Source organism: Odontomachus brunneus, unplaced genomic scaffold (assembly GCF_010583005.1).
Source record: "Odontomachus brunneus isolate Ranch 3 - 2012 unplaced genomic scaffold, Obru_v1 Obru_scaffold_066, whole genome shotgun sequence".
Lineage (NCBI taxonomy): Eukaryota > Metazoa > Arthropoda > Insecta > Hymenoptera > Formicidae > Odontomachus > Odontomachus brunneus.
The window spans coordinates 1743669-1754829 of NW_022639516.1; the positions used below are offsets into that span (position 1 = coordinate 1743669).

At 42.1% G+C, this 11161-nt stretch overlaps 2 protein-coding genes across 3 annotated transcripts in view; one reads left to right on the plus strand and one right to left on the minus strand.

Moving 5' to 3' along the window:
* The window catches only part of LOC116846673 (beta-galactosidase), a 140962-nt gene that overhangs the window by 56334 nt on the left and 73467 nt on the right, over positions 1-11161 (minus strand). The gene's annotated exons all lie outside the window — the stretch shown is intronic.
* Positions 1-11161, plus strand: part of LOC116846678 (inhibitory POU protein) — a 57303-nt gene that overhangs the window by 1393 nt on the left and 44749 nt on the right. The gene's annotated exons all lie outside the window — the stretch shown is intronic.

Here is an 11161-nt window from a genome sequence, read left to right on the forward strand (position 1 = left end):
TGGTTAAGCTTTGTCAATCCTTAAAGAGAAAAAAATTGGTTATGCTTGATTTCTTGAACGAGATTGCGAAGAACTTCAGTACTATCTAGGCTTTTCAGATCATATGTCAAATTTTTATCTTCACTTTTCTCCTTACTTAAGCGTACTTCATGTACTTAAGCGTATTTCATGTACTTAATGTACTTCATGTACTTATGGGTTGGATCATTCTTCCATGACTATAGCCAATTGACCTATCCAGTAATTTCACGACGACAAACCACCGCGACAAACGTTTCAGTGAATATGTGCCGTCGCTTTCATGCTTGTGGGATCTAACGGTTTATCAGGTTTTCGCCTGATATTGACCGTGGAGCATCGGTCACGGTATTTGTCGCGATATTCTGACATGTTAAAAGTGCAATCTATCTTGTCTTTGTTTGCAAGAGTCGAAAGGTACCGCGCGAGAGGAACGTCGCTGGAGTTTCTCTTCATTCGTTTTCATTGCCCGCGACACTTGACCGCGTCGGCACGCTCATATTTCTTGTACTTATGGACGACATGCAGACATTCAATTTTAGTGCTAATACACCTATAAATATAACTGCGGACACAGTATCAAGAATATGTGTGAGAGCTCATGCTCCTTTATTCATGGAAAGATCAATATTTCTTCCAAGTTGCGATTATATTTATAAGTCATCGCTTTCGGAGGGATCTGGAAAATCGTTTCTTCAGACATCGAATTGCATTTAGCTGATGGAAATAGTTATTCCTAAGGACGTCACTTTTACTCGCTGCGCATGCATTTCGTGTCGACGACATTTTGGGCACCGTTGAAGCACTTCGTCGAAGATTGGATAACGCTCCGGAACTACGTATTGCCCCAGTTGTGGGAATTGTAACGTGTAACGTTAATTAGAGAGCACACATGAAAATACATGCACAGAGACATATTCCACGACCGCGCTTATGTATTCACCCAGCTATCTTTATTTCAACGCGGTTAAGGGCAAGAAGAAGCTCAAAGAAATTCATGCTGCGGATAAACCCGTACAATAGGAGCTAATAGACTAATGAAACCGAAGCAAATGAAGTATAATATCTCTTCCAGCAGTAGCAGCGCTTGCTCAAAGTTCCAATTCCAGCGCAAAACAGTAGAACGCGAAAGCGATTAGCTCGGGCGGATACTTCATGGGTCTTTCGTCGCGATTAGTTCTACTCTTTTCACGCATCCCTTCATTAACAATTAAGCGGAGTGGATTTGACGGGGAACAAGCGCGGCGTCGTGCCCTTCTGTGCAAATAAAGAAGCTTATTCTGCCGTGGCTGCAAATGGATACTCTCCAGAGATTCCAGCAGGACACGTTACGGAGAAATATCCCTTTTTATCGGCGACAGAGCTGTATGTGTCTTGTCGCAACCGCAGCTTTAGATCTATGTGAAGGATACGTAAAACATCGGCTCAATATTCATGACAGTTAAAGCACCCTTACACCGGCGAAGACACGGTTAAGCTCGGTGTAGCTCAAAATTTCGGATAATCGTATAATCGATGCTCGTTTCTGCGGCGCGATGTTAGCCGCTGAAAAATACAGAACGTTTATCGGGGACACTTCAATCGGGTTGCTTCAATCAAGCAGTCGGAGAATGTGTCACGATATGTGCTCTCTGTGATTCGTGTACAATAATTATAATTCTACCTGTTCGCCGTAGCCACCGTTTTAAGCGGAATATCCGCCAGCTGATGGACTCGGCGGTTAGATAAGACACAGATGTTCTGTGCACATCGAAATCGGTATCGCTGGATTTCTCACCGTGGAAGAGCTCCGAGGAAATCGCGAAAGACGACGTATAATCGCATTGATGAGGATGCAACTCGGCCGTGCCAGGCGAGGCTTCAGAAGACACAAGCGCGCTCTTGTCAAAGGAATATAACTGCAGGAGAAACTCCGATTGTCAGTTCAGGAAGTAACAATAATGCAAAGAAAAGGATTGACATCTTCGCAATATGTGATGAGAGATGAGATATGTATAGAGAGATGAGTTTCCGAATATGAATTACATACGCTGGTCCGACATATCAACGAGTTTATCAGAAAATCATGTCGATTGCGATATCAATACGTAGCGAACTTATCAGAAAATGATATCAATTCTTCCCCGCAAATCGGACCGATCGAAGCGAGCCAAGAATAATAATTGTGTTTGGACTACTATTTTCGCCGGCTCTATACGATTGTGAATATAACAATAAATCGCGCGACAATTGGATTACATAAAATTACATCGCCGGCCAGTCGTAGAAGCGCAGTCGGTCGCAAAAGTGAAAACGCTCGAGGAAATATCCATAACGATAGAATCTGTCCGGCGAGTAGCTCAATAAAAATAACTTTCGATTCGCGATGCGGTTAAAATTAAACGTCTCAAGGTTTCATTTAAATCATATCCCGCCATTCTGCGAAACGCTGCATTTAGAGAGAATGTGTGTGCTTCGTTATCGAGCGCCGTTTTTCTATCAAGGTCGCATGGAACATCATTAACGGAAATGTCACGTATGACAGCGAGGCGCTCGAGGAGCGAGTGATTTTTGAGAATTGCGCGAATCGATTTGCGACGGAAAGATCGCGCGATGTTCGAATTAACTTCACCTTAAATTACATCTCTGTGTTACTTCGATCGGTCTGTTGTTATCCAACGCGAGACCTCGACAAGGCTGTTGCTATTATTGTTTATCGCGGCTTTCTTTGTTCTCTCGAGATTGAGACTCATTAACTGTCCAGGTAAGTTCGCTCAGATATAATTGAGAGAACACAGAGATCTTGTCGCCTGGCAACGCTCTCCAAAGTAGATTCGCCGAGGCGTCTTCGATGTTCAGCGGCTGCGACGCGAGTATGGAAGCTCGACGTTGAAATTCTCCTTGTTTCAACTGCCAGATTCGCAATTTTCGAGAAATTGCGCGACAACAGTCCCATGTAGTGCGTGTTTGGTCTATCGCGAGAAGCGGCTCGACGTAGTTATCTCACGTAGTTATCGGCAGTCGATCGTTTCGAGTCGTGTAAGAATCACATCTTACCGAGAATGATACAAACAGGATATAACGAAATTAGCGAGGATTTATCGGCTTTCGCGTGGCTGTGTATGCGCGCAGGCGACACGTAGACACTCGTAGAAGATATTTTCGATGAGCGCGTCGCAGATGTACTGTCTCCTCCGCTGTCTCATTACAGTATTATCCTCATTATATCTTATTTATAACGGATCAGTGTCTCGGCACGTACTAAACGGATTTCGTTCACTGAAATTGATACAACGCCACTAGTAGTCACGTCTTTCGCGCGCCGTCCGGTCAATATTTCAATTCCCGCGAATGTATAAGATATTCGTTTATTCGTTAATAATAATCCGATCGATTATTAACGAGACAAGCGTCGATGCCGATCAATGAGTCATGCGGACGTCGAACATATAATAGCGAATACATCATCGCCTCTCAGGTATCGCACGCGCCATCCTGGCAGCTCGATAACGAATAAAGAAGGACACGCGGAATCGCATCTCTCGCGTCTCAGGCTCATTCAAGAGACCCCCCGAGCCGCAGAGGCTCCGTATTCCGATAGCCCGGAAAGAGGGTGGCTAAATCGCATCAGATGGGGGCGTTATGCCGAGTTAGAAGACGCTTGTTTCCCGAGAGCGATCATAAAGCTCTCGCTGAAGTAGCGAGTACCTAAACAATATCAATCACCGTTGAGCCTCGTTTCGCTCCTCCGCCCTCCGCTGCGGGTCTCCCCCTCGTTGTGCCTGTCGACCTTCTTCTTCACTCCTCGATCGCGACCGATCCTTCCGCGCGGACTTCTCCGAGGTCAAAACCAAACCATATCGAACGAGAACAAGTCCCTCCCCGACGGCGCGATGCGCTCCCCGGGCTACATTGCGGGCTCCACACAGTCTTTAGTTTATTCATGTGACGTAATAGGATAAAAACCGTCGCTACGAGCTGAGTGCCTAGATGAGATTACAGCCGTACTGTTACGCCCGGTAACGCGAATCCGATGTAATCGCCCCTTCCTTTGATTTTTCTGTTCAGTCCTCCCGATGACGCGCGCGCGAGAGATGGCTCTACTCGGCGCGTCCCGCCGTACTTATGCCACCCTCCTCCCCCTCCCCGCGTACCTACCCTCCACCTGGTCCACCGCTATACGCCATACTAATGCTTTATCCCGCTCTCTTTTTTCCTGGATACGATTGAGCGCGATCGAACGCGACTAACGGCGAGATCGAGCGCCGATTCCGACAACGACACACGCGAACAGACGGACGGATGGACGAACAGACGGCGCGCCGGCAGGGAGGAAGGCTTCCTCGCGGTGTATTCGCTTCGTCGAGTTATCGATGTCGTTAATACAGTGTGAATTTTTAAATAACGCGAAATCACGGCGTCACACGGATAATCGATAGTTTATTTATTCACTTAGATAGGAAGACACAACCGCCGCGAGGCGGTTCGACTCTTTTCTAAGTTGTCGTTGTTGATATCGTTATTAGGAGGGAAGATGGTAAGACGAAGCTCTGATTTCTTAAATTGCTGCGATCTATTGATAACTGAAATAAACACAACCGTTATAATCACAATCTTTATGAGATAAAAGAGTTTGAGGTGTCAGTGCCATGTTGTTTATAATGATAAGAGAAACTACTTTGTTTTCTTTTTGTTAAAACTTTTCATAAGATAAGACTCCAAAATGTTCTTGCTGCCTTAATCAATAAATCTGTCATATTAACTGCAGTATGTTTATTAGAGTAATAAGATGAAACTTCAAAATCTCAGAGTTAGCTATTTGAAAATATTCTTCCTATTTTGAAATTCATTGGATTCGTTAGATAAAGTTGGATATGAAAATGATGTTTTTATTTGCTGCTTCTTAAAGATTTAAATGACTTCTACATGATTTAAATTATTGAGCTTAATTCTCTGGATTTTCCTAGGATAAATTTTTTATTTTCACTTTTAACTTATGAATTTCACATTTAAAGAAATTCAATAAAAAATTTGTTTTTAACATCAACAGCTTTATAATAACAAAAAGTAAGCTTCTTTATTTCTTTTTACGCCTGTTTCATATCATTACTTAATTTTCGAAGATCCCATTTCTTGCACTACGTTGAAAAAAATTTTTCGCTCTTTGGGCAGTTTATTCTTTGTCTAATAATTGTGAATATATTATAGCAGATATATTTGTTGACACGTCTGACAGTTTTTGATGAAATTATTACATTTAATATTGGGTTCTTCGTCCAAAACAAAAGAAAAGTGGTTGCCACCTTCTCCCCTGCACTTGTGACGACTCGGCTTTAAAAAAGTCAAGAAATATGGATAACACACACTCTTTCTCCCTTTTTCTCTACAAAGAGACGTGTGTCAAACCAGAAAAAGAGGGAACGGCATTGTATCGGTTTACAGCAACGTTATCATTGCGCGCATCATCGTACTTTGACATCGAGGGTAAATCTATGCAAATCAACTAAATCAAAGGCTATAGGCAGCTGACGTCGTCTCGGAATCGATTCAAAGGAGAGGGATTACGACGAAGGATACGGGGCCGCCTGTAAATATCACTAACGTCCGCAGAAGCGATTCGCAGAAACGGCATTGCCGATCGATCGTTGATTACTGGCCATTCGGCAGTACATTTATTTCGACGCGGCGCAAGCGCGGCCGGTGTGGCCGATGCCTCGCCGAGTTTAAAAGAAGGTATCGATGAAGGTCGATCGTTAATTGTCTATCGCCATTAATTGTCTATGAGCGTCAGGCGTGGTTTTCACCTACGGTGTTAATTATCTATGATAATTAATACAGGAGCGCATTACGTATTCATCGGCTTGATGGTAATTATTCACGCTTTGTTGGACATTACTTTGCATGTTTTCTGGCCGACGAACCCTTTTTGGCCGGCGTATTAACGATGCGGCTTAATAAATGCAGGCGCTCTTTTTACACGTCATTAAACTTTTAATTCCCGCCCCTCGCCGCAGTGCAGTCGAACTTTGGTATTAAACATTTGGATGCTGCGTATGAATCATGTATTACACGGCCGTGTCGCAACAGCAGCCGGCCGATGCTCGCTTTACAACGACCTAATTTTTCTTAATACCGAGCAACAAAAGCAGCGAAATATTCGAGAAAGCCAGGTCGAACGGTTCGGCTGTGGAACGACTCGATATTTTAATTATGCTTTACGCAGATATATATATGTATGTGTGTGTGTGTTTCCATTTTTAATAAGACTGGATTATTCCCTAACTGAACGTTTCGTTTCGATGCAGCTTGTATCGAAATTGCACCTTGCTTTGATTCTTCCTGTTGGAGCTTTGCTCGCACTGACCAGGTCTAACGTGGAACTCGCGCCAACTTCAGCCGCGGATTAGTAATTCAGATTGAGTTATCGGTGAAGTTCGGTCAAACTAAGACGGTCTAATCCACATCGGAACAACGCATAAGCCGTTAACTGTAGCTTGTCCATTCCCTTTCGATAGCCTCTGCTCCAAGGATCGCACGAAAGTAGCCTTACGAAAGTGTGCGCGCGTTACAACGCGAAAATTAAATTCCCCCCCAAGCTGTCGGCTCTTCAGGCCGTCAAAATGCAATTTTGTCGACGTTATTGAAGCATCGCCAAACAGTAAATATTTATCAAGAGGAAAGGAAACACCTTTCGTAGGGAATAGCGATTATCCAAATTAATAATGGCAATGTTAACACCATTAGTAATATATCGTTATTGATATCAATATTATTATATCCACATAGAGAAAAGCGCGGTCGAGCCAACGGATGCACCGCTGTGATCGCGACAATTGGAGTTATTGCAATGTCGACACCTAAACCGAAGTGATTTAGACTCTCGACTTCTATTAATGGTACTAACAGAGCGGAGGAAAATCATGGTACTTTTTTTCTTCTATTTTGTCATCAACAAAATTGAAATGGAAGATCCGTGTTATTAATAGTCGTTCCGTGAAACTTCTGTCACGTGAGATACTCGAGTCTGAATATAGATAATGTAGAGGCAGATTTGAATTTTTATTTGAATTTGAGTTTTTATTTGTAATATATGTGGCATTAGATTTGTAATCGCGATTCAGTTAAAAAACTAACATCTAACTCCAAGGCTCGTACTCACATCATTTTTTGAAACTCCTTCTATATGAAGTACTCAGATCTGGATTTATAGTCAGATTTAAGTCTTTTATTTTGATCATATAATACATGCGATATTACATTTGCAATACTGAATCGCAATTCAGCTAAAAATCTCATATTTAACTCTAAATTCAAATGTGAGCATCTCACCTAAGACAAATTTCAAATAACGATTATAAGGTTTATAAGTACGACTTAAAGATTTGTATTAATAATCGTTACTTGAAATTTGTTTCAAAATAAGATTTTTATATTCAAATTTAGAGTTAAATGAATTTGTCAGTTTGTATCACGATTAAAAACATATAATACATATCATATCATACGATTTACCTGAAAGAATTAGATCTAATTTTGAATTCAAATCTGAGTGTTTCACGTGAGACAAGTTTTAAAAGACAATTATTAATTGGTACGGACTTAAATTTACCAAAGATGCGGTAAATAAATACAATTCACGACGAGTATATTCTTTAACTCATTCCAATGACTCTCTATTGACTGTATATTTAGCTTGTTACGTGTACAATTTGGAGAGGGGATTATGCTTTATACGTAAATTACTGAGATACAGCAATTTTATAACGCCGGCTTACACAAGCTAGTGCGGTAATTAATGTGCAATTAACCAATTTGTTATTGGATGTTTCTACCGCTAATACCACCAAGTGCCCGACGCCTTGTGCCAATTGAATTTTGAGAGAACATTCGCACACTTAAGTGACCACCGAACGGACGATCGTTCCCGGGTGCTCCTAAAAATTGCACGCGAAAGAGGCAACGACAGGCGATAAACATTGCGACGTGCGCGCGAATAGCCGCGGCTAGTAGTGATTATCGATCAGTCCTCTATATTCGGCGTGTCATTACTCATTAACCATTGAAAGTAAAAGCTCTTTTGCTATTGGAGCGGTACACTGCGCGCCGTAATGAGGTTGCTGTATGCTTTAGTAACACCAGAGGCACGTTAACCCTCTAAAAAATCTCCTCCGCGTCAAACCCTCCGCTTACCCACGTATCCTTGCGCTTTATTACGCGCGGTAACAACTCTTTATTCCGAGATTTTTCTTTTCTCGGGAGAAAAGAATCTTTGTAATTATGCGGATTTAAACAGACCGTTTTCAGCACGAACGAGAGTGAGGCACTTAACTCGATTACTCTCGTTATTTCCGTTGTTAATGGAGTGATTGAGAACCATATCAATAGTTGCCACGTGTCTCATGTAAGATGATATTTATTCGGATTTTTATTCAGAGTTAGACCAAAATTTTTCAGTCAGGATTTTTGAATTACACGATATATGTGGTATTATATGTCCAATTCAACTGAAACACTTTCATTGAACTGTGAATTCAAATCTGAGTATTTCACTTGAGAGAAATTTCAAGTAACGACTATTGATATGAACCTAAGACGCGTATTAATAATCATTACTTAAAACTTGTCTCATATGAGGTACTCAGATTTTTATTCCAAATTCAAATTCTTAGTTTGGATCCAAATTCTTCTTAGTTGAATTATATGATGTACATATATCATGATACATATATATATATTACGTCCGATTCAACTGGAACACTTTCATCTAACTCTGAACTCAAATCTGAGCATCTCACTTGGAAGGAGTTTCAAGTAACGACTATTGATACGGGCCTAAATCTTTCTTATTCTCGATAACTTTTTGATGTAGAGTAGCCTCGTGAGGCGATAGAATCAAGCATATTTCATCAGTCAGTTTTCTCGAGATTTCTCATAGCATACCCCCAATTTCTTTTCATAAAGAAAAAATTGAAAAGAAATAATTGAGCTTCTGCCTTCGGCGCGAATCAAACGATGGCGCGCGGGCTGAATGAAGTTTTCTAAAGAAATTTCGATAGGTGGTGACGAGCGGTGCGCCGACCGTTCTCGTAAAAATCTGAAAAGTGATATGTGTGCGTCGTGACAAGCGACTGTTCGTGCGCGACGCGCCGGTAGTAAGACAACAATTAACGTCAGAAGTGCTTCACGGGGCGGGCTTGAGCCATTTTATGCGCACGCTGGTGGCTCGCGAGGGAGGCTCGCGGGTGGGCGAAGGGACGCTCGTAGCCGTGCATTACGGCGTATACGTGCCACGGCTCCCCGCTCGACCACGAGATTGCATAATCGATATCCGGCCTACACCTGTGCCTCTCACGAGTGCACACCTGTGTACGAGCGAGAGAAAAAAGGGAACGTAGAGCGCGTGTGCTTGAAAAAGATCATTCGCGGATATTCGCCGTTGGAATATTCGCGACCCGCCGAGCTGCCGAAAACCGAACTGGCGAGCCCGTGAACTCGTTTGGCATAAAAGCGGATATAGTTGAAGTCGGTGGTAGAAATCATTCCGAAATATAAGGCGATTTTAAAATAGACCGCCGAACTTTGGCTCGAGTTTTCTCGGCGAAGACGCCGAAATGTCAGTGGTTTCCGAGTTACACGCCTTTCGAAATAAAAGGTATTTTGTGTCAGCTACAGATGCAAAAATAAGTGGCAAAACCTTTGTGGTTTAATTGACATTAGTGAGCGCGATAGCCCAAGTCCTCGCGAAATTTTATCGTTATAAATACCGAAGAGAGAAATAGAGAAAAAAGTAAAAAAATTAGCGGAAAATAAAGGATCGAAATGTGCTGTGCTTACCTGAATTTTTTCTATCATCTATTGTCATTTATATATACACATACATAGTGACTATACGTACGCGTTGCTCAATATTAGGAGGGCTTGAATTTATTGTTCAATATTAAGAGGATGAATGGTGGAGACGGCATGGAGAAAAATAATTTGCTGACCCAGCAAATTTTCTGCTGGTCTAGTAAAATCTTTTTATTATTATATGGACAGCAAAAAGATTTGCTAAGAGTACTAATCACTATTTGTTGCATATAATTTGCTGAATCCACAAATTATTTTGCTATAAGAACCATGATGGATTTATATAAGCAGTTGCAGCTCCGATAGCAAATAAATTCGCTAAGGATACATTATTTTGCATCAATAGCAAATTAACGTGATTCTTAGGACAAATACACTCAACAAATTTGTTCTATCTTGACAACGAAACTTCTGCTCTGATAACGAATAATTTGTAAAATTAGTTACATCAACTAAATTTTTTTGATATTACTACGAATATGCAGTAGCAACGACGATTTTGCTAAAAGAGCAAAATTATTTTTTCCCGTGTGGCAAGAAATTTAAATAACAGAATGAGAAACGCGGCGTGAGAAACGCGACTCTATGAGATACGGTGCATTGCTCGTACTTATGTCTAACGTGGTGCTCTAAAGTATCGAGACATTTCGTCGCCGGGCGAGTACGTCGTCGTCGTCGTCGTCATCGTCTGCCACAGCGAGGGTAAAGTGGATAGATAAGGATAGTGATGCAATCGATGCGTTCGCGCCAGATATCAATCGCTGCGACAATACGTAGAGAAAATACGTGTTGTCGAGCGAATTTCCAGTGAGCCGAGAGATCTCACGTTACTGTAATCTACACTGTCACTGTAATCTACACTAGAAGCAGGAGGTGGATAACCCCTTTTGCGCTAGCACGTGGATAGTAGTTTCGCGATTGCTACGCGAAGTTACGTGTACGCGGTTGCGTGTATCTCTCTCCTTCTCCTTCTCTTTCTCGTCTGGTCGTAGAAAAGACCCGCGGACGATCCCACACACGGGACACTGGGGACACATAACGCCTCCCGGTTACATCCAATCACTCCTGATTTATATTTACTACTCACTTGGCCCCCTCCTTATTTATTGCGCTTCACGGAAACGCGCAGAACGGGAATGTTAATTTGCGCAATTGAAAATTATGGCGAGCTGCCGCAAATAAGATACTCACCGAGAGAATTCGATTCTCGTGGAAAGGAGGATAAAGGAAGCTGGTCTAGCCTCTTGAGCACGAGAGAGAGAGAGAGAGAGAGAGAGAGAGAGAGAGAGAGAGAGAGAGAGAGAGAGAGAGAGAG